General features: G+C 41.2%; 1 protein-coding gene across 2 annotated transcripts in view; it reads left to right on the top strand.

The window, feature by feature from the left end:
- Positions 1-27,165, top strand: part of Syt9 (synaptotagmin 9) — a 175,233-nt gene that overhangs the window by 564 nt on the left and 147,504 nt on the right. The gene's annotated exons all lie outside the window — the stretch shown is intronic.

Raw genomic sequence — 27,165 nt, 5'->3', positions numbered from 1 at the left:
CGGGCGGAGGCTGCTGCGCGGAGGCCGAGCCTGGGTGGGCTGGGGCATGCTTGGAGGAACCACGCCCGCCACCTGCGCTTTGCTCCTGGGGGCGGCTCCTGAGCTCCAGGCTGAGCCTGCCACCTCACCCGCTGGCGCCAGAGAGCTAGGGGAGGCCGCGGAGGCCTCGGAGCTGGGAAAGGGACTGAAGAGCCAAGGAAACTCTGGGAAGTTGGGAGTTGGTTACAGCCAAGCTGCAGCTGATTCCCACCCGGAGCTGCTCAGCCTGAGTGCCCAGTTCCTCTCCCTGCTCTGGGGGTGAGAAGGGCGGGATAAGATCTTGCCTGGGGCCGGGCTCCGGAGTCTCAAGTCTAGGACAGCTGGGCCTGAACTCTTTTCCCTGTATGTCACAAGGTGTGCAGATGCTGAGGCCTCAGTTCCCAATTTGTCCCGCTGCTACAGTCTGGCACACTGGAGTGGTGGGCTTCTGGCGGTATCCTATGCAGCTGGCAGTTGTCCCAGTGAAAGTTGTGAGGCTCCTAACTTTGGAAAGTTCATTTTCTTTGGCATCTGACCGATTAAGATTAGAAGGCGTTTTCTTTGAGCATTTTGCTTTTCCCAACTGCCCTGGGTCCCACTGTCTTCTCATTCATCACTGGTCAACAGAAGATGCATTCCTGCCCAACGTTTCCTAAGTGCCGTCTCAGCTGGAGGACTCATTCTCAAATGTTTTTCCAGTATAAGTGTTTTACATTCTAAAAGGCATATTGTGATTGGATTGTTAAAAATGGGACGAGAGAATGACCTTTGCTTTGATGTTCATGTGTGTAAACATTAGCAATAAGCTATTGCTGTGCAAACTATTATGTACGAGTATTTATCACTTTATGCCAGTTCATTATATAAAAATACATTTACCCAAAGGATAGAAAATTACTTGACTCTCAAAGAGGAGCCAGCTGACTTAAATAGCCTACCTTTAATAAAATAGTCTAAATATGTGTGGTGAAGGCAGGTGTTAAAAGTTTCATAAGTCTTTATTTTTCATGCCTGTGGTTACATTAATAAGCTTCTCAAATGATCTCTAATGTTGTATTACAAAGGGGAGAATTAAGTGGAGAAGTACGGATTCCAGTGATTTCCTAGGAGCCTTGGTTGTCCAGTCTGTGTGAGGCTCCTTGCTGGATGAGAATGTGCCTCACCAACCACAGATATGAATGGGAACGCCTCACCTCACCAACAGGAGTCCCATAAAGATGCCTCAAGTGTGGGGGTGTTCTGTGTGTACATATCAGGACCAAGCCCATCATTAACACATTTTCCCAAAGCACATGTGAGTGCTGAAACCTTTCTCTGTGTTCCTGCCCCTGTGTGGTAGGTTTTCCTTGTTATCACAGACAAGCTGTCATCTTTGGCTTTACAGGAGAAGGGGAATGCAGCCTGTCTCTGAATTGGGGTTTTAATGCCAAGTCTTTTTGGCGAATTTTCTACCTCTTCCCTTTAATGAGGGGCTGCTTTCTATGTGTTCAGGTTCTCCCAGTTCCCACACTGGGTAGACCTGGAGGAAGAGTCCCAAGGAATACTCCTCACAAGAGGCATTCTGGCTCTTTGGCTGGGAAATTGCTTTCCTGAGAGACTGCCTTGCTGCTCCCTGACTTCTTGAAAGCTGTGTTTTGCTTAAACTAGGGCACATGGCTTTGAAGTGGCTCCCGCCCCTCTGGCTCTTTCCCTTGTGTCCGGAAGTAGCCTGAGCATGAGACAAGAGATGAGCCCTGCAAGTGAGAGGTAGGAAGAAATGCAGCTGAAGATGGAATTCAGCATGCCACCCTCTCTATCAAGGCACCTCTGCTCAGTCCAGATCTCCCTGTTTCCCTCCTTCCTCACCTTGCTCACAGTAATTCTTACATGGATTACTTGGTTTTACATCCATTCCTCTGAAGCTGTTAGTGAAAGCCAAGAGTGCCCTTAATCTCTGAGCCCTAAAAGCTGAGTGCCTCGAGAGGCCACACTGCACAACGCTAAGTGAACAGTGCCCCTGCTGTTGCATAGTGTGGCCCAGAACAACCATGTGCAGCTGCCCTGATGATCCCAGAGAGTCCTCTCTGTAAATGGGTGACTTCCTGCTCTGTGAAAGAACCCACCTGAATGCCATGTTCCAGCTTTCTATATCTGATGCCTATTCATGGCTGCCCCATGGTAGCTGTTTTCTCAAGCTTCATTAAAGTTTTTAGTTATAGAAGGAGAAAACAAGTAATTTGCAGCAGAGTAACTTCTCATCTAGGATGCTTTTTCTCCTTTTTCCAAGAGAAGTTAAGGCTGGTTCTCAAGCCAGTGTACTTGAGGCAACAGGAAGAGCATAAATGGAAAGGTTCTGAGGCAGGAGCAGCGTTGCAGTGATTTAAGAAACATTGGCTTCAAGGGTGGCTGGAGGTGGAGCGTGGTAAGAAATCTGGTCAAGGGTTGAATGGGTCAGATCATGTAGGGTCTTGTGAACTGTTAGAAGGGCCTTGCATTTTACTCTGAATGAGATATGAACATTAGAAATTGTTAGAGAGGAGGCAGCCAGACTGCCATGCTGAGAAAATACTATAGGAGAGCAAGGGTGAAGACAGATAGCTGTATTAGTGATCTGTTTCAGAAATCCAGGAAGACGTGCAAGTTCAGCATGGTCTTAATGGAGGCTCTGAGATGTAATGATTACGGACCACTTTGAAGGTACCACCAATATTTGTTGACAGGTGGTATCAGGAGGATGAAAAGAGCTGAGGATGAGTTGCAGGCATTCTGACCTAAGCAACTCTATTTACCGAGCAGCAGGTTTCAGGAAGAGGCTTGGAGTAGGGAGGGAAAGTGGGAAGGTTCTCTTTGGTGTCTAGCTTTTTGTACGTAACTGAGTGTGCCATGCCCTTTTAGTTAGCCAAGCTGTTCTGCAGCTGATGGTCCCTAACATTACCATTGGTGATGCTCAGTTTGTAACTGGAGACTTCACTGTCAAGAGGCTGGCTGATGGTGAGGTGCATTTACTGTTTTGTAGGTTTTTCCTTTCTAGGGAATTGAAAACTCTCTGAGCTTCTCAGTGAGCTATTGTTGTCACACTAGGGACTGAACTCACCACTGAGCTACACCCCCAGTCTTCATTGATCTTGAATGTTTCGGTTTTTTTTTTCTCCATTCTGCATCTTTGGCTTTTAGGAGGGAAGGGATCGGAGCTCTGTACCTATTGTTTCTACATCTAGAAAAAACAGGTTGCTAGAGTGCACTTCCTAGTTTCAAACATGTTTTATAATTCCCCTTGTCTCTGCTCTGTAGGACACTGGTGGACCTGCAAGGACGCCTCGTGTAGGTTAGTTCACTTGGTACTCTTAACAGTCTTCTGAGATACTGCTGCTCAAAACATTTATCTTGTGCCAGGAGTATCTCGGTACTTGAAAGACATATAAGATCCTAGACCTGCTCCACACTTACTGAATCTGCACCTTTGCATTTGCATGATTCTTCATTCAAGTTCAAGAAGCATGGTCAAAATGATTGGCATATATAGGGAAAGTGAGATGCAGGGACAAGCTAGCCTGTGGCTGTGCTCTTCACTTACAGAAAGAGTTGGGCTTAAGTCAAAGTAGCATGTTAATCAGTCATGTCACATTTACAGTTGTCTTTCAGCATCTGAAGGACATTGGTTCGAGGCTCCCATGATCCTAGAATCTGAGTATGTTCAGTATGTTCAGCCTTTCATACAAAATGATTTAATGTTTGTGTGTGACCTATGCACATCCCCCCATGAACTCCGAATAATCTGTTTGTTTTGATACCTAAGAATGTACGTGGCATGTCAGTTGTTACTGTAGTATTCACAGACTAATGGAAAGAAAAGTCTGTCTGTGGTCAATGTGGATATATCCCCCTCCCAAACATTTTTGATATACAGTTGTGTAAATCAATGGATGTGGAGACCTTTGACACAGGGAACTGACTGAACGCAGAACTCAGAAGTCATTGTCAGTGGAGAGTTATTAAATATCCTCAACCGCCATCCTTAGGCCTGCTTTCTCTATTCTGAATGTGTATAGTACATTAAATCCCCCAAGTGTAGGTTAAATTGTGTGTAGTTAGAGTCACCTTACTATTTTGGTTATGAATTCTTTATCCAATATTAGTTTTCTGTTCATGGTCCACTGTCCTGTTCTGGAGGGTTTTCTGCATGTTTTCATTGTCTGTACCAAAGAAAGGCCTAGAAAATATTTATTTGCCAGCTTAGGCGTGAAGCATAGCTTCAATGTCATATTATCAGTGACCCTTCCTTCCAGCTAAATACTACTATATTATGGAAAGCCTCACCTCCATGGTTTTCTACTTTGGCTAAGTATTAGAAATCCTTAAAGGGATCTAACAGAAAGAAAAATAACAACCAAAACCTAACAATGATTTGGCTATATCCTAGACCAGTTAAATCAAAGTCCCAGGTGTGGTGGTACCTGGGATCAGTATAGTATATTCCTTACATTTTTTAGTTGATTCGGACTTACAGTCAGGTAGAGGACAACTCTTATGACCATAGGTGAAGGTAAACTCCACCTAACTCTTCTCTGCTCATGTTTCCTTACTGAATAGTATGAAAAAAATGGTTTAAAGACCCAATTTGACCGTTGCCTTTGTATAGCTAGTACCCATATCAGCTGATCCATAACTTGCTTTTGACAATATTTTGCCAAATGTTTATCTTGAAGACTTTTAATAAGTGTCACAAGACTTTATCATACCCATCTACTTTTAAGGAAAAAATACATTAAAAACTGAATGTGGTGACATATATCATGTATCTGCAATCCCAGCACTTGGTGGCTAGAGACATGAGATCAAGAGTTCAAAGTCAGCCTCAGCTACATAGTCAGTTTGAGGCCAGCCTGGGCTACATGAGACCCTATCTTGGGATCAGAGAAACAGAATGTAGGACTTTCACTGATAAAACCTTGTATTGAATAGTGAAATCTCTTATCAGGAGGTATGTGTGGAAAATAATAATTAAATATAGTTTTAAGGGAAAATCTTTGTAACCATTGTGATTAAATATTACCCTTAAGTCAAACTTTCCAAAATATTAAAAAGAATCATTCTTAAAATACTGGCTTTTTAGGGATAGTTATTGGCGTGATTATGCACAGTGGGATTAATTTTTAAAAGTTAACATTAATTGTAATGGGGAAATAGCCTTCCAAGAAATGAGTGGCACTGAGTGTACAGTATGTGAAGGTCTAATTTGCATTTACTTCAGTGACATTTTAGGGTTTCTTCATAAATATTTTATTTAAACAAGTGTGTTTTCATCTCTGTGGGATTCCTCTACATGGACCAGTGAGTGGTTTAGTCACGAGGTAATTTTCAAGAGAGAAAAACAAAAGCAAAGCCTGGTGCGGGCACCACAGGCAGGCCCCTGGCCAGGTGCCTTTTTCTGAATAAACAATCAAAGGCACAGACTTTTTGATGTGGGTCAGAAGAAAAATGAAGCTGAACGTGGAAAGAACTCCCCCTAAAATCCCCTTCTCTCTCTCTCTCTCTCTCTCTCTCTCTCTCTCTCTCTCTCTCTCTCTCTCTCTCTCTCTGTGTGTGTGTGTGACAGATGATATCACTGGAAGGCATGCTGGCACTTCTGTGTGGGCAGGTGTGGTTCCCATGTGGTTGGCTTAGAAGAAAGATACACTCATTTCTTCATCAGGTGAGCAAGTTCAGAAATCTGGGTGTATTAAAGGGGAATAAGTCAGGAGAGCAATAACATTGTGAGAGGGTAAGTGTGGAGTGTGTATTTCTGTATTCTAAATGAAGTCCCAACTTGAATTGTACAAAAGTGTTTCCCTAAGGGAATTAATCTTCCTGGGAGCTCTCACTGTGTATCATGATTTTTCTCTTATTTATTTCATTTATTTGTTTTTTTGTTTGTTTTGAGGGGCATGGTGGTCTCATTTAGGCAAGCTGGTCTTAAACTAAGTGTGTAGCTGAGGCTGACTTTGAACTTCTGATCCTCCTGCTCCACCTTCTTGGTGATAGGATTACAAGCAAACACCACTGTGCCTGTTTCTATACTTGTTTCCATGTATTTCATTCCTTGACTCTAGGAATATGGCTTTAAACCAAAGCAAACTCAGAGGACCAGACTTTGAAGATATGTTTGAAACCCTCATGGTACCCAGTGCATAGATTTTTACCACATGAATTTGTTGTGCATGGTATTGGAGGTGGAATCAGGACCTGTGCCTTGTAGACAAACTATCGGCAAACTGAGCTGTATCTCTAGACAAAGGGATGTTTGTTTGTTTGTTTGCTTATTTATTTATCTACTTATTTATTTATTTAACATGTATATATTCCAAGACTGTTGTGGGTGTCTTGAATGGTGTTTTTCCTGCATGTATATCTGTGTGAGGGTGCCAGATTCCCGGGAGCTAGAGCTACAGAGAGTTGTGCAATGCTATGTAGGAGCTGGGAACTGAACCCTAGTTAGGTCCTCTGGAAAAACAGCCGTTATTCTAACCGCTGAGTCATCTCTTCAATCCCTCTCCCTGTTTCTTGAGACTGGGTCTCATGTGTAGTTCTGACCAGGTAGCTAAGGATGGCCTCAAACCCAGGTTGATCCTCGTGCCTTAGCTACCAAAGTGCTGATATTAAAGTATGTGTTACTGTGCTTGGCTTGCATAAAGAGTTGTGTATCAACAACCAGTAAGACTGTACCTAAGGAAAAACTTTTAAGAAAACATTTGTTTATTCTCTCTCTCTCTCTCTTTCTCTCTCTCTCTCTCTCTCTCTCTCTCTCTCTCTCTCTCTGTGTGTGTGTGTGTGTGTGTGTGTGTGTGTGTGTGCCTACATGCATGTGTTTATGTGCAGTGCATGCATGCAAGAACACTTGGATGCTAGAAGAGAGTGTTGGATGCCCTGGAACTGGGGTTACAGGCAGATGTGAGTCATCATGTAGGTGCTGGGTCTCTTGCAAGAGCAGTAAGCATTGAATGCTTTAAGCATTAGATGAAGCAAACAAAAAGACTATACCCAAGGAAAAGCGTATGGTAAAATGGACTAGGCAAGAGCTTTAGAGTCAGAATCTAATCCTGCACTTGTTCGTTTAGTAACCTTGAACAAAAGATTCCACTCTCTAGTATTCAATGATAAAATGGGAGTGGCCTGTTAAGATAGCTCCATGCTCAGAATTAATGCTCAGGTCATGGTTCCCCTGCCTGTTTTCCTTTCAGTGGTGGTCCGTGGTCACACGTGGGCTTTTTCTATTTGAAATCTCTTGCAGGCAGTACTTCTGTTCTACTCTTTTGTAGGGCATAGCATTTTCTCACTTTTTTATAGCTCCACAATCACACATGCTTTTTTTTTTCTTTTTGAAATCTCTTGCAGTGAGTATATCTATTCTACTCTTTTGTAGGAATAGCATTTTCTCACTTTTTTTTTTTTTTAGCTGTAGGCCTCTGAGAAAGTTACTGCACCTCTGTACCTTGTTTTCTCATTGATAAAATGGATTGCTAATATCTGGGTTCCCAGGATCCAGGTAAAGTACTGGATGCCAGTTCAATTTAAAGCTGAGGTAAATAACATGCAATATTGCATGGGACATACTTAGACAAAGTAATTAGCTGTTGTTTTTCTAAAATTCAATTTGAACTGGGCATCCTACATTTTCATTTGATTAGGTTGGCAAGCAAACTCAGTATATCATAATTCATATCAAATACTTATAAATACTGAGTAAATGGGAGCCATTATTTCTATGATTATTGTCCAGTTATAATTATTATTGTTGTTGTAATTGCTATATACATTCTGAATGAATATAACTTTTTTGAGAGCATTTTAACTTGTAATTTTTCAGTCTCTCTTTCTTACTTCCTTTCTTCATTTCTACCTTTTGTTGTTGCTGTTGTTATTCTTTGTCTTTTGAGACAGGCTCTCACTCTGTAGCCCAGGCTAGCCTCAAACTCACTTTTTAACTCATGGCAGTCTTCCTGCCTCCCCTCCAGAATGCTGGAATTATGAATGTGTCTCATCATGCTCTGTGGTGCTTCTGTATTTTTTCCAGGATGATAAGAACTTCTATCTATACCCCTCTGCTTTCTTTTGAGGAATGTTTGAAATAATAATGAGCTTAAATTGGTTTCTAGTGGACCTGTGTCATTTAGTCCTGTTACATATTAGCAGTAAAGCCACTCTAAATGGGAGACACGACATGAACAGAAGGCTGCTGATACAATAGGTGTGAAGTGACTACCTAGTGATTTTAATTTTTAGTTTGTCATTGGTAGAACTCAGTATTTTGACTGTGTTAGGCCTGGTTAAGCAGTTCCTCATAGATGAATTTTCTGTTTATTCTTAACAATGTGCATTTATGTGTTGTTGGTTTTGTTTTGTTTTGTTTTGTTTTAGAATCTTAATACTTCTGTTACAAATTTGCATTTATTAAAATGTAAAAGTTCTATGAAATTAGCTCACAGAGGGAGCACTGTATAGTGACTTAATTAACTCAGATTGTCTGACTATAGTCAATCCATTGTACCGTGCCTCCTGTTTTTATCTTTGTGTGCATGTGTATGCACACGCATGTATGATCCATATGTGTGCACATTTAAGTGTGAGTGCAGGCACATGTGTTAACATCAGAGGATAACGTTGGTATCTGTTCTTGTCTTCTACTTTGCTTGAGACAGGGTCTCTTTTTGTTTATTACTTTTCATTTTTCAGACAGGCACTACCACATACGGCTTTACACAGACTCTGGAGATTCAAACTCAGGTCCTCCTGCTTACATGGCAAGTACTTTATCCACTGAGCTATCTCTTCAGCCTCTTTTTAACTTCTTTTGGGACAGGGTATTATGTAGGTCAAGCTGGCCTTGAGCTTGCTGTATTACTGAGAACGACCTCACGCTCCCTGTCTTCTTGCCACTGTTGTAAAACTCTTCTAGTGCTATGTAATCCTTTTACGTACATGAATATGAAAGAATGATATAATTCATCTGTGACTTCACCCCACTTCACTCTATGTCATGTGACCTTTATGTTAGCCACACTGATATGATCCCTCTTTCCTAATGAAAATTAAGTTCAGAAACACTCATGAAGTGCCTCTTAAGTGCCACGTACCGGGTTAGGCACAAGTAATTGAAAGACACATTAGACAAGCTTACTGCCCCTATGGAACTGAGATAAAATAATAACTGCAATTAATAAAATAAAGGCAGTAAGGGAGCCATGCACTGAATACAGTACAGGAAAAGAGAAATAATTAGCTGGTGTGAGTGGGTCTTTTAAGACTTCCTAGAGATGTCTATTTGTGGGTGGAGTGGTCATTCTAGGAAATTTCCAAGCCCATAAAACAGGAGGGTATGCATCCTCTGTAATAGTAAATGCAGTACATGTTGGGAAGGCTGAGAGATGAGACAATATTGTAGCTAGTACTGGCCCAGCATGGAGGTACTTGTGGGCCATTGTCAGAGTCCAGGGAGGCCAGAAGTCCTTGTGGGCCTGTCAAAATCCAGGGAGGCCGGGGCTAGGTGGACTTGGGCACTGACTGGAAACCTGAAAATGCTTTGACCTGTTGTGAGCCCAAAGCATCCATTCACAACAGAATGAGGCAGGAAGTTTTCACCCGGGGGGAATTCTATAGTGTAGCTTTTCAAGTCTTCTGTGTCTTTTTGGGAGATGTGTTCTGGTTGGCAGTTTCTTCTTATCCAAGGTAAGGTCCTGACAGATAGGAAATCTTCTGTTAAATGATTCCAATTTTAGATTCTCAATCACATCCCTCTGAAACGCAAGTATAATTACCTCATGCAGTTGTAAAAACTGCCTTTAGCAAGCTTAGACATCTGGTCCCAACATCTGGATTCCAGATATAATTTCTAGCAGTGCCAACAGTGACATCTTGCTACCTTGTCTGGTTATTCAGCAATGAAAAGGCTGCATGTTCAGTTGCACTACAGTCACCTGGTCCACAGACAAGCACAGTCTGTTTTCTCTGTGTCAACAGAGTCAAGAGAGGAGGGAGTAAGCATGGGAGGCCTGCCCAGGCCCCACAAAGCCATGCTGTAAAGATGGTTATTTTCCCCACTATATGGGAACTACCAAGTAATAGGTACATTTTAAAAAAATAATTGAATCGAATACTTACAAGTAACAGGCTACCTCCTTTCATATCTGTACCCTCCCCTCCCCCGACACACCTTGCCTTTGACACTTAAAGGATATGCCTGGCTTTAGAAGACATTTCAGTTTGCATCATCATAGCAGTCAGAACCACTGAAGGGCTTTCATCTAAAGGCTGACATGAGAAGATTTACTTCTCTTTTTGTTGTTTTGGGGTTTTCTTTGAGATAGGGGCTTGCAGTGTTGCCCTTTCAAGCCTGGAACTGTATATCCCATGTTGGCCTTAAACTTATTTCTATCTTCTTGCCTCATTGACCTGAATGCAGGTATCACAGGTGTGTGCTACCCTGCCCAGTCAGATTCACCACTTAACTAGATTATTCTGTATTCAGGATGAAGGTTGAGTATACAGGTTATTAAGAGTGTTGTTCATATCTGCATCATGTTTATTGAGCATCTTCTGTGTGCCAGACTCTATTGTAAGTGCAGTCACATGTCAGTGATAGGGAAATAGTTTGAGAAGTGCAGTATTAGGCAGTTTCATTGTTTTGTAAACCCAGAATAGACTCATACAAGTCTGATGGTATAGATCAGTCTCTTACACAGTGCCTATGCAGTCAAGAGAAAAGTTTTTCTCTTCATTGTAGTAATATGATTCTATCATATATGTAGTCTATTATTGACCAAAATGTTATGTAACCTTATGACCACATACAATAGATAGATGTTTAGAGTGTTGTGCTGTGGATATTGCTCTGTATGCTGTGAATATGTTGCTGTGATTGGTTAATAAATAAAATGCTGATTGGCCAGTAGCCAGGCAGGACGTATAGGCGGGACAAGCAGAGAAGAGAATTCTGCAAACAGGAAGGCTGAGTCAGGAGTTGCCAGCCAGACACAGAGGAAGCAAGATGTGAAGGCAGAACTGAGAAAAGGTACCAAGCCACGTGGCTAAACATAAGTAAGAATTATGGGTTAATTTAAGTGTAAGAGCTAGTCAATAGTTAGCATGAGCTAATGGCCGAGCAGTTTTAAATAATATTAGCCTGTGTGTGTTCATTTGGGTCTGAGTGGCTGCAGGACCAGCAAGTGAGAGAAATTTGTCTTGACCACAGGCCAGGTGGGACATAGGAAAACTTCATCAACAGTGCTGTACATAGATGCGTGCAGTAGTATATACAGTAATAGCGTGCAAACAAAACGAACAGCTTTCCCTCATGGGACATGCATGATAGGGGGAAGTATTGTATATAAATTAATTACAGGATATGTTAGTTATTACTATGTACTAAGGAAAAATAAAAAATTGAAAGAGTGAAGGCTGCTTATGAGTCAGAGTCAGAAGGAGATGTGAGGATAAGACATATGCTTCAAGGGGAAGAACATTCAGGCAGGGAGATGACAGGTACAAAGGTTCTGATGCAGGAGCATGTCTGGCATATCCAGGTGTCATCCAGAGGTCAGTGGGGTTATAGTGACATAGGCAAGGAGAAGGACAGCAGTGAGTGGGGGCAGAAAGGTGATGACAGGCAGATTGTAGAGTCTAGGAGCCATTAGGGCTAAGTATGTAGCTCAGTTGATAGAAGGCTCATGAAGCTCTGGGGATTCCTGGCATTTCATAAACTAGATAAAGTAGTGCACACCTATGATCCCTGCACTGAGGTAGTAGAAGCAGAAGGATCTGAAGTTCAAGGTCATTCTCAGATATATAGTAAATTCAAGACCAGCATGGGCTGCATGAGACCTTTTCTGGAAAAAAAAAAAAAAGAAAGAAATTGGAGAAATAGCTACTGGTGAGAGATCTGAGAGATGTTTGTATGTTTTAGGCTGGGAGCGCTAACAGCTCTTAGGTGATTGGAATAATTTAGTATAGTAAGTAATAGTTCTTGATGCCAGACAAAGAATGGAGGACTTCTGGATTGATATCCTTATGTTGCCAGATGGATCTACTTCCCAGGAGTTCAGAGAAGAGGTCTAGACAGCAAAAACATGTTTAGGTACGCAAGGCACATGGAGAAAATTTAAAGCCAAGTGATTAGATGGGTGTACTGTATAAACATGTTCATCCTTTCATCACAAAATGTTTTGTAGTTTTAGAAGCTGAGTAATCCAACTTCTAGGCCTTAGGAGTCAGTATCACCTGAGGTCCTGTTCCTCATAGGTAGTTACTTTCTGTGTACTCATATCGTAGAGGAGCCATATGTTCTCTCAGGCCTGCCTTGATTGATGGATTGATGATTGATTAAAACAGAGTCTTATGTGGCTTGGGCTAGGCTCACCCTTGCTATTTAGCCAAGGATAACTTTGACTCTCAATCCCCCTGCCTCTACTTCCTGAGTGGGGAAATTATAGGCATGTGTCACTGTGTCCAATTTGTCATGGGCTTCTTCAAAGGCGACTCTAATCCTATCTCTGTGTGCTCTGCCTTTATTTTTATATTGGGCAGTGGTGGGAATTAACCCATGACCTCATGCATACTAGGCAAGCGCTCCTCCACTGAACTACACCCCTAGCCTTCCATCCTTATTTTCTAATAATCTAAAAGTCTTCACTTCTTGTTTTCTTATTTATTTATTTATTTATTTATTTAATTTCTGAGAGAGGGTTTGTCTTTGTAAGAACCCTGGCTGTCCTGGAACTCACTTTGTAGAACAGGCTGGCCTTGAACTCACAGAGATCCACCTGCCTCTGCCTCACTTCTTTTTTTTTTTCCATCACAGGCAATTTATTTTGTTCTATTCATTCACAGTTAATATAGAAAATACTTGGAAACATTTCCATATAATGTTTGACACAGAAATCATCAAATAGAAGTATACAATGTTGACAGGAGACAGTACATTTATAATTTATAACCCCAAATGTATTTATAAATTAGAAATGGAAAGATCTACAAATGAAATTATGAAGGTTCACCAAAGTCATTTAATCTGTCAGTTTCTCATTCATTTTTATGTCTTAATAATATTCTATTGTATGAATAAGCCACATTTTATTTCTCTCCAGTATTCGATAGCTATTTGAGTTGTTTTAACTTTTTTACTATTAGCAACATACTGCTGTAAACTTTCATGTACATGTTTCATAGGTGCACATTTTCAGTAGTTTGAGGATTTATTCCTAAGGGTAGAATTGTTGAGTAACAGAGTAACAATGTTTTGCATTTTGACCAACCACCAAACTGTTTTGCCAAAGTGGCACACCATTTTACAATCTCACCAAATCCTTGTTTTTAAGGCTCTGATTTTTGTACAAAAGCATTCAATCATTCTGTCAGACCAAACCAGGAAAAGTAAGCTAGTTCAGAGCTGTTCTATTCCATTTACTATGCAAAGCCATTCTTGGCATTTGCAACTCTAAGCCCTTTTGAGTATTCTTGCAATGTTCACCTTTTCCTCCACCACTTTTTTTTTTCTTCTTTCTTTCTGGTTTATTTCTATCTATTACAAATGTATAAAAAATCCTCCATCAACGCTGCTGTTAGCAGCAGAACTTTGAGAAATATACCTTTGGTTTGCCTCAGAAAAGGAACACATATTGCACTGTAAAGTTTATAAAATTGGCACAAAACATTGTGATAATGTTACAATACCAGTTTTAAGAGTTCAGTGACTAATGGGGAGCCGATGGGATACATGCAGAACTGTGAAAGCGATCTCACTTAGCCAGCTGTACACGTAGACTGTAAATCTACATTCAGATCATTTCTGAACTAAGACTATCATCTCAGTTTATCTGTTGAGGTCAACCAGGAAACCCTAGAATATACCTTGATTTTTGCAAAAAACAAAATAGGGGGAGGGGTTTCTTCAGCATTTCAGTCCACGAGTAACAGTATCCTAACAGGCAAAGTGTTCTCTCACTGTCAACATAGAATGAATTGCTGCTGGAGGTCAACTTGGGTTTAATTTGCATTAGCACTTACATGCATAGTAGTCCAAGTTGTTGACCTCATGACTTTAAAAAGTAACTCTAAAAAAGTAAAATGGCCCTTCTTGGAAGACTAAAGAAAGACATCCAGCCACAGTTGTAAAAAGTCTCATCAAAACAATATACCCTTTTATGAATTACGCCTCAATTAAAAAAAAAAAAAAAGGAGCCCCAAATAAGAAGCAGCTCTGAAAAAGAAAATATAACTTAAGATATTTGAAAAAGTACTTGCAGCTTGATCTGCACTGACAATGATTGTCAAAGCCTAGAATTCAACATTTACAAATTCTCATTCACACACACAAAACACACTATTATCACACAACTTGTGTCTTGAGAGAATCTTTTGCTTTTTAAATCTTTGGCCTCCCAGTCAATCCCAAGTTCAACCAACTTTAACTAAAACTTCACTCAGAATTTCACCCACACATTAATGCTTGTCGTATCTTTCATCAACTGTCAAAATCTGAAGCCTGCTCAGAGATCTCCAGGTAAAAGAAAATAAATGAAATACACAGAGGTTATTTCAAAACAGAACATGACCATCATCCAAAAAAAAAAATGTCACGATTCCCATTTGGGATCATCTTTTGTTTCCCACGTTGGACTATTTCACACTCCGGCATTGGCCAAAGGACACGAGAGCTGGTTCTAGAGCATACAGTTTCTCACACAGATGTCCCCAGAGGAACACCAGAGACAAAGTCACGTGAGGCCTCTCCCGTACAGAGACTGTCTCACAGGGGCAGTGAGGGAAGACACCCACTAGTTTGTGGAGATCCCTGAGAGAGTATGATTCTTAAAATCTGGACTGTACATAATTCACATCAGCCCTGTTCAGGTACTTACTGGAAGAAAGATGCAGCTGTTTGCCAGAACTCAGCACTCCACTCTAGATTTCTGCTGCCTTAGTCTCCGTCGCGGATTTCCGAGTTCTGGTAGTTACCTGGACCACTGAGGCATTGCCACAAGACTTCTTCTCTTTTGAAACATCCTTTTTCTCTAGATATTAGGATAGCTACACCAGCTTGTTTCTTAGGTCCATTTGCTTGGAAAGCCTTTTCCCAGCCCTTTACTCAGAGGTAGTGTCTATCTTTGAAGTTAAGGTGTGTTTCTTGTATGCATCAGATGGATGGGTTCTGTTTTCTTATCCATTCTGTTAGCCTATGTCTTTTTATAGGTGAGTTGAGACTATTGATATTGATGGATATTAATGACCAGTGATTGTTAATTCCTGTTATTTTTTGTGGTTGTGTTGTCCTTCTGTGGTGTATGTTGGTGTGGGATTATCTATTGCTTGATTTTTCATGGATGTGTTTAGCTTCTTTAGGTTGAATTTTCCCTTCTAGTACTTTCTGTAGGGCTGGGTTTGTAGACAGGTATTGATTAAATCTGGTTTTATCTTGGAATATTTTGTTTACTCCGCCTATGGTGATTAAGAGTTTTGTTGGGTATAATAGTCTGGGTTGGCATCCGTGGTCTCTTAGTGTCTGCATGAGATTTGTCCATGATCTTCTAGCTTTCATAGTCTCTATTGAGTAGTCTGGTGTTATTCTGATGGGTTTACCTTTATATGTTACTTGGTCTTTTTCCTTTGCGGCTCTTAATATTTGTTCTTTGTTCTGTGTGTTTAGTGTTTTGATTATTATGTGGCGAGGGGACTTTTTTTTTGGATCCAGCCTATTCGGTGTTCTGTAAGCTTCTTGTATCTTCATAGGTATTTCTTTCTTTAGGTTAGGAAAGTTTTCTTCTATGATTTTGTTGAATATATTTTCTGTGACTTTGAGTTGGTATTCTTCTCCTTCTTCTATCCCTATTATTCTTAGGTTTGGTCTTTTCATGGTGTCCCAAATTTCCTGGACGTTTTGTGTTATGACTTTTTTGTCTTTAGTGTTTTCTTTGACTGACGAATCTATTTTCTCTATCATGTCTTCAGTGTCAGAGATTCTCTGTTCCATCTCTTGCAATCGGTTGGTTATGCTTGTTTCTGTAGTTCCTGTTCGTTTAGTCAGGATTTATATTTCCAGCATTCCCTCAGAATGTGTTTTCTTTATTGTCTCAAATTCATTTTTCAGATCTTGGAATGTTTCTTTCATCTGTTTAATTGCTTTTTCTTGGCTTGATTTGATTTCTTCCCATTTTTTGTTCGTTTTTTCTTCCATTTCTTTAAGGGAGTTTTTTATTTCCTCTTTAAAGGAGTTTTTCATTTCCTCTTTAAGGGAAGTTTTTATTTCCTCTTTAAGAGAGTTTTTCATTTCCTCTTTAAGGAAAGTTTTTATTTCCTCTTTAAGGTAGTTTTTCATTTCCTCTTTAAGGAAAGTTTTTATTTCCTCATTGAGGAAATGTTTTATTTCTTCTTTATGGGCCTCTATCATCTTCTTAAAGTCATTTTTAGGGTTGATTTCTTCTGTTTCTTCTGTCATGGTATGTTTAGGTCTTGCAAGTGTAGAATCACTAGGGTCTGATGTTGCCATATAGGTCTTTATGTTATTGCCTGTATTTTTGCGCTGGCGTCTACTCATCTTTTCCTCTGTGCGGTGCAGGTGGTGTCTGTGTCTGAGAGTGCCTCTCTTGTTCTAATTTTTAGTCTTGGTTTAGTAGGGATTCTTGGTTAAATTGGTGCTATTGGGCTGTTTCTTCAGGGACAGCTGATTTCAGTTGGTGAATTATATACTTATGATTCTGGTGATCTGGTTTAGTGGCTGGGTAGCGCCTTCTTCTGTGTTCCCAGGTCACGTTTTGTTCATTTGTCAACTCCTCAGCTGATCTTGTTTCTTCAGACTTCAAACTGTAAACATCTGAATCCTTTCCCAGATGGGTTTCAGCTGATCAGGGTAGTCTCACCAACACCTCCAAGTTGTTGGGTTTCACAGGATCAGCAGATGGGCCCTGGGTCCCCAGACAGAGTACCCTGACTCGCCCTGGTTCCGACCCACGGAGATAGCCTCTTCCCCAGGTGTTGGGGCCAGGGGCATCCCCGCTCCAAGCTGCGTCCGCCCCTCTCCGTCCCCGGGCCTGTCCACCCCAGCGGCCCTCCGCCACAGGCCCACCTGCGTGCACTTGTCTCAACTGCCGGGCCTGTATGTCCCTGTCAGCTTCCGCTGGGTCTGTCTGCCTCTGCGTGTCGCCAATGGGCCTGTATGTCTCTGCCGGCTGCCACCGTGGGCCTACCCACCTCTGCTTGTCACTGCTGCCGGGCCCATCCACCTCTGCGGGCTGCCACCGGGCCTGTATGTCTCTGCCGGTTGCCGCTGGGCCTGTATGTCCCTGTTGGCTGCCGCCACTGGGCCCGTCCACCTCCGCAGGTCCCCGACCTGCGTCCACCTGTCTCTGCCGTGTGGCCCGTCCACCTCTGTGGGCTGCCGCCGGGCCTGAATGTCTCTGTCGGCCGCCACCGCCGGGCCTGTCCACCTCCGTCTACTTATCTCTGCCGCAGGGCCTATCCACCTCTGTGGGCCTCTGCTGGGCCTGAATGTCTCTGCCAGCTGCCGCTGGGCCTGAATGTCCCCGTCGGCTGCCGCCGGGCCCGTCCACCTCCGCGGGCCGCCACCACAGGCCTACCTGCGTCTGCTTGTCTCCGCCATCAAGTCCTCACTTCTTAATGTTGTCACTTGGTGACTAGGTTTCAACATGCAAATCTGAGGGCAGGACATGAGTGGACATTGAGACCACAGCACTGACCAAAGGGTAAATGAAGCTAGACCTGACACAACTAGTCAGAGAAGAGGAACTACCAACAAGGAGGCTGGGAAGGACCAGCAAGGGGGAGAGGAAGCAAGAAATAGTAGTGTGTGGCTAAACATGAAGAAAGATTCCAGGAGGCACAGGAGTGATCTTCTGCATGAAATATAGCTAGTAGGCCAAGCGAGGTAGCGACCAGGCTGACCATCAAACTGGCGATGTGGAGGCTCATTCAAGGTAACCTTGATTTAAATGATTTTGAAGGAAAAAGAAAGCTGGGGAATGTCCAAGTAGTGTCTTGAAAAGAAAAAAAAAAAACTAAAGAAAAAAATGAATTTTCTAACAGGAAAGAAGCAGAGAATGAAAAGATGACTTTTAACAGAAAGAGAACTGTTACTGTAATTAACGAGGCAATTCCACATAATTTATCTGGTAGTCAAGAGAGGTTTATTTCTGGGATAACTTACAGCCAATAGGGGTTGGTTACAAGATCCGGGAGAGATGAGGTACCATCCAGCGGAGAACTCTGGCTTGGTGTCCCATCCAGCTTCTAGGGCCTCGAGGTATCCAGAAGGGCCAAACATGTAGGGACCTAGAGTCTTAAGGGGCTTACTCTCAGCCATGCCCCAAGGGCAGGTCAGCCCCAGGGGCAGATCATAGGCAAGTGTGGCAGTTACCTGCTGTCACTCTAGGGGCAGCGTTTCAAGGTCAAAGCTGGAACAGCTACCCACTACAGAGAACCATTTATATGCTGGAGAGAAGAAAACCAGACAGGAGTGGTTTACTGGGTAGGAGGTATTCTTCTCAGCAGTTCACCCTTTGTCAGGGAGTCAAGGCAGAATCCATGGGCACAGTGGGTAGATGTGGGGAAGGGATTCTGTGGTCATCTGTCTTGTGATTATTCTTCCCTTCTCAGGGAAGAATGAGGAAGCAAAGCTCCTGAGAGGAATTGATATCAGAAGTGGTGGAGGTTTGAAAATAGGAGTGTGATAATAATTACCTAGGAGAATGGGAGAGTGAATGGATGTGGTGACTGCTGACCAATACCTCAGGTTTGTGATCATGGGTTTCATAAATTGTATCTGCATGGGTGTGTGTTACTCTCCTACCACATTCAGCTATGTTTGTATACAAGTAAAAGATTTGTGTACATTTTCTTACATTTTTATTTTGTGTGACTGTATGTGTGAACATTACATGTATGCCATAATGTTCATGTGGGGTCAGAGTACAACTTTCGGGAGTTAGTCCTTGCCCACTACCATATGGGTCCTGGGGATCAAACTTAGGTCATCAGGCTTGGCAGCAGGCTTCCTTACCTTAAGCCATCTGCCACCCTGATACTTGTGTTTAAGCAGGAATTAAGAGTATGCATAAAAATGAAAGAGGAGCAAAAATGTTGAGAGTGCATAGCATGCAGTGATTAGAGTGATGGAAACATCATTATAGTAAGGAGAGAAAAGTGCACATGTGAGAGGATGAAGGATGGGCTGGGAATGTAACTCAATTGCTAGAGTCCTTGCCTAGCATGCATGAAGCCTTGGGTTTGATCTTCAGCACTGTATAAGACCAAGCATAGGACACAAAGCCCATAATCTTAGTATCCTGGAGGAAGAGACATGAGGATCAATTTGAAGTTACCCCCAGCTGTATAGTGAGCCTATAGGAGATGCTATTTAAAAAAATAAAAGAAGGGAATTAAGGATGAGGAAGAGTAAACAGGCATAGGCTCTGTCAGGGGATGACTATTGGTAATGCTTTGAAGACGGGGAGAGGCGTGATTCTAATTTTGGGGGTGATGGGAATGCCGTCCTGTTGGTGAGACCAGGATCCAGGGCATTTTTACCACATAAGGTTCTGAAATAGGGTGGAGGGCAAGACATTGAAAGAGAAAAGCTCCAAGTACTGAGTCTAGGGTTTTGGAAGTGTTGTGACTACACGGATAAAGAATTAACCAGGAGTTGTGATGAAAGTGGGTTTAGGGAATGTGACAGAAAGCCAGCAAGTGAACTGTGCCAGGAATGGGGGAGGTAGCCTAAAAAACAATAAACCACTGGGAAAAGGATGTGCAGCTGGGGAGCAGTGGTGTGGCCAGTCATACAGTGGGAGAGCTAAAGCTGGGAGATTTTAGAGAAAACACAAGCAAGTTAGTTTTTTCAGGCGAAAGTGTTGAAGGGTCCTTTTAAGGCTGTAGACAGATACCTTAGAAAGTATTTAAGAGGCGAAATAGCCAATGCACTGATATAAAATAGAGGGCTCCTGACTTCTGAGTGTCTGGTGGCTGTACCTGGGAAGGTGGTCATATGATGTATAGGGCTTACTACTGGAAGTCAGGAATATTGTGCAGGAAAGAAAATTGAAGTTAATTTTAAATATATGAAGTTCAAGGATGCATATGGCTCCTGTCGCAGGTGCCCAGGGCTGTGGGGAGAAGGTGGAATAGCAGCAAAGCCTAAAGTCCTTTACCACGCAGAGGTTCTCTGGAGTGGTTCTCTGTTTGGACTGGACATGAGAATCATCCCAGGGAATCTTCAAAGATACAAGTGCCCTGCCCTCGTTAACTGAGTGGGAATCATCAGGATGACACCTAAATTATCTGTGCTCCTGAGCCTGATGAACTGTCAGGCTGCAAATGCCATGCATTAATGGCCTTCATGAGTTGAAATGACTTTTGCAGCCCAATTATAAAAGAAAAATATGCTCAAATCACCTGTGTAAAACTTTATAAAATATCAGGCAAGGAAATACAGACATCCCAATGCATTTACTACATAAAATTGGTAATTTTTTAAGCCACACTGGGAATTAACCTTATATTATGAAGTACAGTCCCATTGGCAATATGAATGATTAATTTTGAAAAAAAAATTTAGTTTTAGCATGTAGTTGTAATATCCCAACAATAAGGAAAAACTTGGTCTTCTTTATTACTAAGCATGTAACATGGTTAGTGTCTGTTCATAACTTAGGATAACTATATAGTAGATATGGTTGCAAGAAGTCTGGGCCATGAGGTTAGAGGACAGCATGGTTACTTGAGTCTTTTCAGCTATAAATCATCTTGGAATACCTTTTTCCCTTGCAAAAAGTATTCCTGGAACACAGAACATATTTGACTGGACTGGGAAATCCATGTGAGAACCACTTTTAATATTTTTATTCAGGAAAAAAAGTGATTCAGAGAATCCCAGGCTAAATATATTTTCAATTTTATTTTTTCAAATACTACATATGTCAGATGCCAGCACAGCTGAACTCACTCTGAAGGCTTCCCAGAATATTTCCCAGGAAATGAGGAAAACAGGCTTCCAGCCTTTCTTTGGTTTCTTCCTCCTGAACCATGGCTTCAGATCTCATGTGACCATAATATACAGGATTTATTCGTCATTTTTATTCTAGGGCTTTAAGTCTTTTTTTTTTTTTAATGTGCATTGCTATGATTGTAAGGTAGCTAAAATTCATCACACTGTGTAATCTGTTTCAGAGAGAGAGTCTACAAAGAGAACCAGAAAAATCTTCCAAAGTGTTTCTTTCCATATCTTCTTGGTGAAAAATACTCATTGATTCTTACTGGCACCAATTCTAACTGGCACTACTTTGAGGCCATTTGTATGTGGATTATTGGAGCCTTCTCTGGTGGGAATCTAATCCCCACAGATTCAATGTGAGAGGATCCACTCTGCAAACTGATGAAAATTAAAGCCATATCTCTTCCATTATATTGTTTTTTAAAATATACTTTAATTTTTACAGTTTTGTGCTTCAGTAACCCAATCATAGCTGCCTGCCCAGTGCTTCAGTCTATGGGAGCAGGGAAGTTAAATTGCAGACACCATTGTGCATAGATGGTGATGTCTTAGGGCATAGATGGTGGACTATCAGCAGATTGGATCCAAAGAGGCTACAGGAAGGGAGTGGCAAGCCAAACAGTGACCTTCATAATGCCATTGGAAGCATGGGGACTTGTCAAAGAGAATTAGTATCTGACTTTTTCACTGTTCAGGAAATAGTTTCATTAAATATATTAAATTATTAAGTGAAAAATATTTACCCATGGATTTACCATTCTTTATCTGTTCTTTTGACAAAGCTTCATGATAATTGAATTATCATTCCTATAATAAACTGTATACAAAGTAAGTCATCACATAAGACATATTCATTATTCATAATATGATAAACAATGGGGATTTAGCAACCATAAACTTTTAATTAGTGGAGCAACAATTAAATGTATAAAACTGAGTTTACTAAGACTCTATAACCTAATAAAATCAGAATTAGGGACCTACTGCAGTAATATGTCAAATAGACAAATAATTAGAGGGTAGAATTGACAGTTAAAAGAATGATGTACTTTTGGAAATTTCTTCCCACCAAGAGAAAAGTAATATTCAGGAAACGTTTAGAAAATCTGATAAATACATGGTCAGATCATATAAAGGAAGCATAAACTTCAAAGGAGTATATGTACAGCTGAGCATTCTGGCACATACCTATGATCCCAGTAGTTGGAAGGGTAAGGCAAGAGGATTATGATGAGTTCAAAGCCAGCCTGGGCTATACAGTAAAACCCTGTCCCATCAAAAATATTCATTAGGGCATATTTTCCACATCATGCACTTCATCCCTTTTAAGTACACAATTTAGTTTTTCCCATAAATCACAATTGTTTAAGCATCAGCATACATCAGTTCTAGAAAATCCCCATCACCCCAGAAAGGTTCCTCATGTATGTGTTCTGCTAATTCACACCTCAGGAGGCCACTAAGCAACTTTTCATCTCTAAACTTATTTCTTCTGAATGTTATAGATAACTGCTGGCTTATTACACAAGCGCTTGATGTGGTGGAATTCTTTGAGCAAGCATAATTTTGAAATCCAACCATGGTTTCTATATCATTAGTTCTTTTTATTGCTGGTAGTATTCTATTTTATAGCCGTACTGTGTTTTATTTATCTATTTACCACTTTTGGGCATTTTTCCATTTTGATGGTATTGTTGATAATGGTGTTTAGGAAATTCAAGTGCAAGGTGGGTTTACTAATTAATTTATTCTTCACAAGTTTTAAAAACAATGTATGTATGTGTATATTTTTGTGCTTGTGTGTATATGTATGCAAGCAGTGGGGTATGTACCCACATGTGCAGGTCAGAGACCAATATTAGATATCTTCATCTATTGTTCTCTGCCCTTTTTTTTTTTGAGACAAGATCTCTCACTGAATCTATAGCTTATGGTTTAGCTAGACTGACTAAACAGCAAGCCCCAAATATCCTCATTGTCTTACTTTCTATTGCCATGACAAAATACCATGACCAAAGAAACCTGTAGAAAAAGGAATTTGATGGGGCCTTATAGTTTCAGTGAATGAGTCCATGACCATCAGGGCAGAGAGCATGAAGCAGGCAGGCAGACATGGTGCTAGAGGAGCAGCTGAGAGCTTATATCTGATCCACAAGCATGGAACTAGAGAGCCAACTGGAAATGGTGTTGGACTTTCAAACCTCAAAGCCCAGTGACAAACCTCCTCCAACAAGGCCACACCTCCTCCCCCTCCAAATAGTTCCAACAACAGGGGACCAAGTATTCAAGTATGAGTCTGAAGGCCATTCTCATTCAAACTACTGCACCCCTTTTTCCATTTCCCTCAAGTTGTTAATAGGTGTGTGCCGTTATGCCTGGCTTTTTCCATGGTATAAAGATCCATACTTGGCTCATCATGCTTGTTTCGACAGCAACTTACTTATTGAATCTTCTCCCCGCTTCCCTAGGTACAAGTTTTTATATAGATATATTTCTTTGTTTCTCTTAGCTGTGTACCTAGAATTAGGATTTCTGGGTTATATTGTAAATCTACATTTAACATCTTGATAAGCTGCCAAACTGTTCCCCAAGATGATGGCAGTGTTTTATTTTCAAACCAATAGTGTACAGAAATTCTCATTTCAAAAAAGCCTTATCGACATTTGTCATTACCTGTCTTTTTTATTACCATCATGGCAGTGGGTGTGAAAAGCTATCTTATTCACAATAGCTAAGTTTTTGGAAAAACAAATACTGTCATCCCAGGTGGTACCAAGAAAGCAGTATTATTCCTGGTAATACCTTCTTGAAACAAAGCCAGTATCTAAGTGTGATAAGGATGCTGCTGATAGCAACAATTATAATAACAATGATATGTACTAGTACTTAGCGCCATGCATTGCATTAAAGCTTTTACATAATCACTGATACAGCAGCCTTGAGGCGGGGTATAGTGTTAAGGATGGTTGTGAACTACCATATAGATGCTAGGAACTGAACTGGGGTCCTCTACAGAGAAACAAATGCTCTTAACTGCTGAGACATCTCTCCAGATCCTAGCCTGCACTTTTGGTAAAAACTTTCTGAATGTCCCACTCAGCTTCCTGTTATCATGCCATTGACAAAATTCAGTCATGTGGCCCTACCAAGCTATGGGGAAATGGAGAAATGAAGTCTTTGGCTTGAGAGGTGTCATTTCAGATACAAATAATGTCTGTTCTTTTAGAAAACTGGAGAAATGGATAAGGCGACAACTACCTGTTTCTGTCATATTTCAGGTATATAAAGCCTTTGCATGACCTCTGAACTAACAAATGCAAAACACAAAGTTGGCAGATTCTGACAACTATAACAACAGAAACATTTTTACAGAAGATACTATAAACAAAATGAAAATATACCACCAAGTAGGACATGTTAATAGCAATAAATGACAGAGAATTCACATTCTTAAGTGTACAGAAATACACTTACTAGTAAGAAACATGACTATGTTCTTTGGAAAGAAAATACTGAAAATTTGATTCCTCTTTACAGTGACACAAGACAGTCTTAGTCTTATGTGTGCTTTTTTTTTTTTTTTTTGGTTGTTTTGACTGTTTTCATTTTAATCTCTGCCCTCAAAGGCACATTCTATGCTTATCTGTTAAATGCTTGCCTGTATTACTAAATATACATATATGGGCTGTTTGATTTAGGGCAGACTCAGCAGATTACTGGAATGTTCAATTAACTGCCATGGTGAGAATCGTCTGCTTTGAGATAGATAAGAAGATCAAATCAGTGGCCATTCTCAGTCCAGTGCTTTATCAGGAGTGAATCAAAGTGAAACCATTAGCAGTCATTTTCCTACATATTAATTACTCAACTTCAAATCCTAGAAAAATGTTTGCACATTTTTGGTAATTATTATACATTTGAATGTTTTTAACAGAGTTCAGGACTTGGGAACATTGGGAGGGGGCACTATTTCTGGCCAGATTATTTAGACAATAATAATTCTTCACAGTTTTCTGTTAACATCTTCTGATTTAACAAGCAAGTTGGAGCCAAGTGATTCTGGCTATTTGGTATCCTTGGTAACCACTGTTAGATGGTAAATTGAATCAGTTAAAATTAATTTCTTATGAAAGATCTGCCTTCATTAAACGGGTACTGACTTTGATGCTTACATGCACAAGAAGTTCATATGCATGCATATGCATGTGCAATGCCATCAGATATGATGAATATCATAGATGAACTTTTCAAAGACTCATAACAAAAGCTAAGTACAAAGTGGGGAGATTGAGGGGAGGTAGCTCTGCATCTAAGTATTTTGCTTCTGTTTGGAGCAGTAAGACTTACATAAATGGAGGAACCTGAGGCATAATAGCCACTGTGTGAGCCTTTGCTCAATTGGAGGAGTAGCCTTCCTTTCCCACGTCTGTGAGTGTTAACTGTCATGACAAAGCTGTTTTATTGTCACAGAAGTTTGGAAAAGACTAGAGAACACATTTTCCCCAAACATATAATAATGCAACATATATTGTAGCTCCAGACCCACCTGTAGTTTCAATTAAGAAAGAATCTTCCTTTGGTCCTGATAGGCACCTTGCTTGAAGGCCATATCTGCTATCCACTCCGTACTCCCAGAAGTTAGCATTTTGACAGTATTGCTAAATTGAGGAGGCCCGAGATGGGCAGTATAGTGTGGGTTACTGGTCTGTGTGAGGAGGCCCGAGCTGGGCAGCATAGTGTGGGTGACTGGTCTGTGTGAGGAGGCCCGAGCCGGGCAGCATAGTGTGGGTGACTGGTCTGTGTGAGGAGGCCCCAGCTGGGCAGCATAGTGTGGGTGACTGGTCTGTGCTGTGTATAGCTGTGCTTCCATGCCCATCTGGATCTGTAGGTAATGAGAGCAACATACAATCCAGACATGTCCTCAGTCCCCAGCCTAGGCCCACACGCTACAGATGACCCTGGGGGAGCTGGGGAGAAATGGGCACTCCCTTTACATGTCCTGTTCTACAATTTTGGCTATCATTAACTTCAGGTGATTCAGCTTTCTCTCAGAGGAGCAGTCAGGTAGAAATTTATATGGGGGCGGGGTGGGCACGGGCAGGAAGAATCGAGATAAGGAAAGTCACATGTTCAAGTACAATACTAAATGCTTGGAAAGTTTTACCATTGGACCTGCCTTTGATCTTTTTGTCAATACTTCCTGGATAAGCATTTCTAATAAAGAGAACACGTGCTGGGCAGTACGTGTAACCTGGGTTCAAAGACTGCGTCACTGTGTCAGGAGAGTTACCTGACATCACAGTGTCTCAACATTCTTTTCTACAAGATGAGAGTAGCCTCCAGGGGAGAACTGTGAGGTGTGAAGAAGATGGAGTGTTTGGGTGGGGTGCGGCAGTCAGAGATCAGCTAATGTTCTGTTGTCAATCTGCTTGCTTCCCAAAGGTCCACACAGCAACCCCAGCACAGCCTTCATTCTTTCTGTCTCTGACATCATCTTTCTTATAGTCTTCCACTTGCCTTTTGGGTTCTGCCTCATCATTTGTCTTCCTTTTCTTCCTCTTAACACTTCCTGCTTCATTCTATCCTCCAAGCTTGTTGATTATTTTTTTTTGTTGCTTTTCTGTTTGTTTCTTAAGAGGTATTGCTATATACCTCAGGCTGCCCTGTGGTTAGCCTCCTTTTTGGGTATTGGGATTATCGGTGTGCACCACCACGGTCAGTGTTTGCTGTTTTTCTAGTGTGCAATGTCAGGTAGCGCCCTTACCACTGTCCGTGGTACTGGAGCTATCTGGGATTAGGTACCTGTCCTGGATAATATGGGTAACATGCCCAGAGCTGTGGAGTGCAATAAAGGAAAGTGTGGTGTGATAGGAGGTACCTAAAACATGGAAAGTGTGGTATCAAAGAAAAAAAGGGGGATGGGGAGAAACAAATCTGCCTTTAAGTGTTGGAAAGTATCGGGCAAACTATTTGAAGGAATCTGAGTAAGTTTAAGGTTAACAGAGTTAGACCAAGAAGTTAGACTATGTAAGCTTATGTAATGACATGCAAAAGTCAGAATGCTATGTAAGGGTCTTGTGGGGGCATGTTAGAATTTGAATTTTATGTTAATGGTAATAGTAGTCTATTTTATGATTGAA

The sequence above is a fragment of the Peromyscus leucopus genome, chromosome 1, assembly GCF_004664715.2.
Source record: "Peromyscus leucopus breed LL Stock chromosome 1, UCI_PerLeu_2.1, whole genome shotgun sequence".
Classification (NCBI taxonomy): domain Eukaryota; kingdom Metazoa; phylum Chordata; class Mammalia; order Rodentia; family Cricetidae; genus Peromyscus; species Peromyscus leucopus.
The sequence above is the reverse complement of the archived record's forward strand: the minus strand, read 5'-3'. Positions and strand labels throughout refer to the sequence as shown.